The 2,124-nt window shown below is 37.7% G+C and overlaps 1 non-coding gene across 1 annotated transcript; it reads right to left on the bottom strand.

The window, feature by feature from the left end:
- Window positions 1–1,357: 1,357 nt before the first annotated feature.
- LOC131176169 (small nucleolar RNA R71) lies at window positions 1,358–1,464 on the bottom strand. The gene has a single exon (XR_009146294.1). It is a non-coding gene; the product is annotated as a small nucleolar RNA R71 (small nucleolar RNA).
- Window positions 1,465–2,124: the final 660 nt, after the last annotated feature.

Raw genomic sequence — 2,124 nt, 5'->3', positions numbered from 1 at the left:
ATGTGCATAAGCTATGCAGTCTCCTTATACACATTTCGGTTGGTTCTGGAACAGTGATTTTTCTCCTTATGCAGATCTGCATAGCTTATGCGGCAAGTTATGCACAATTTGGTCAATGCATATTTCAGCTTGAAAACTTGTTTTTGACATCTTTGGCTGTAGAAGTCACTCCTCAATAGCAAAACTTCTCTTCAGTCCTTCAAAAACACCATTTTTCCTACAAAACAAAGTAAAAATTACAAATTAATCCAAAATCGACAATTATGAAAAACTAATTAATTAACTAATGAAATTAGCTAAAAATGACTAATAATCAAATAAAATGGTTATGAAATTAGACCTAAATGACTATGCAAAATGTATGCATCCGCTCCTTTACTTAGGGCTAATTTCCATCAAAGAAAACGAACCTCAATTCAGTAAATAAATGAGATAACATCCCTAATAAGATTCAAGTGTGAAATCTTAACTCCATAATTATTCCAAAAATAGATTACTTCATTTTAAGTTTACCATTCTAGTGCTTAAAGTTAACAACTTTACTCCCTAAACATTCGAAAGCCTAGACGGTCAAAATTGCTGTGTAGATTGGTACTTGCTAAACAAAAAAATTCTCATGGGAACGATACTCTACTTATCACTTTATTACTTGTTAGCAATCCGTGCACTTGCGGGGTTGTAAAACCAAGCTAACAAGTTTTTGGCGCCATTGCCGGGGATTGCTTTGGCTTTAGTAATATCAAGCGATAGGGAATTTAGCTGATTTAGGAAATTATATTTATTGTATAATTTTATTTTACTGCTTATATTTTTCTTCTTTTCTCTCAGGTTCTCAATCTAGTATATGATCAGAATAAGGCCAGAAGAAGAAATATTGGACTGTGATCCGAAGATAAATAGAACTCTGAAAGCCATTTGGAGAGAAAGGAAACATCAAGAGCATAGTCAAGGAGATCCTGAATTTCCAACCATGGGCGATACTAATGACAGACCAAGACTCTTGAGAGATTACGAAGCTCCATCTGTTTAAGGATTTCAGCCCAGTGTCACTAGACCCACAGTGGAAGCCAACAACTTTGAATTAAAACCAGCATGGCTTCAAATGATTCAACAAACCTAATTTGCAGGTTCGCCTACAGAAGACCCACACTATCAGCTCTAGTGCTTTCTTGCCCTATGTGATACATTCAAGATGAATGGAGTGTCTGATCAGGCAATAAGACTCAGAGCATTCCCATTCTCCCTCTAGGATAGAGCAAGGAAGTGGTTACTTTCTCGACCAGCTGGAACGTTCACTAATTGGGAGAATCTCTCTCAAGCTTTTCTAACAAGGTATTTTCCACCTACAAAGACTACAAAACTAAGGCTTGAGCTCAACACCTTCAGACAAAAGGAGGGAGAATCACTCTATGACGCATGGGAAAGATATAAAGACCTGTAAAGAGAATGTCCACACCATGGTATAGAAGATTAGTTATTAGTGCAAAACTTCTATAATGGGTTACTACCCTCTACAAGGAGCACAGTTGATTCAGCTGCCAAAGGTGATCTAATAGAGAAAATAGTACCATAAGCACTTGAACTTCTAGAAAGGGTGGCATACCATAACTATGAGTGGTCAAATGAAAGAGGAAATGCAAGGAAAACTGTAGGTGTACTAAAAGTAGACGCCCTAAGCATGATAAATGCTTAATTTGATCAGCTCACAAGGAAACTCGAGAAGATGCAAGCCAATGCAGTTAGTACAAAGAGTCAATATGAAGACAACTATGGAGGGGGATACATGAATTCAGAATACAACAATTTCAATGAACCATCCTCAGAACCGATGAACTATGTGAATAACGTAGGAAACTTCAACCAGAGGTAGCCCAACAATCCATATTCAAATACTTACAACCCTGGATGGAGGAACCACCCAAATTTCTCATGGTCCAATCAACAGAACTAGCCAATAAACAAGCAACAAAGGTATAAACCACCAGCACCCCCTAGATTTTAGAACAGAGGTCAAAACTTTGCACAGTTATCAGTACCTCTCCAACCTCCCCAACCTGAACCGAAAATGGCTATGGAAACCATGATGGAAGGGTTCCTAGCAGCTCAGCAACAACAAACTGAATT

This window comes from Hevea brasiliensis, chromosome 18 (genome assembly GCF_030052815.1).
Source record: "Hevea brasiliensis isolate MT/VB/25A 57/8 chromosome 18, ASM3005281v1, whole genome shotgun sequence".
NCBI lineage: Eukaryota > Viridiplantae > Streptophyta > Magnoliopsida > Malpighiales > Euphorbiaceae > Hevea > Hevea brasiliensis.
Note: the sequence above shows the minus strand (reverse complement) of the source record. Positions and strands in the feature narration are given on the sequence as shown.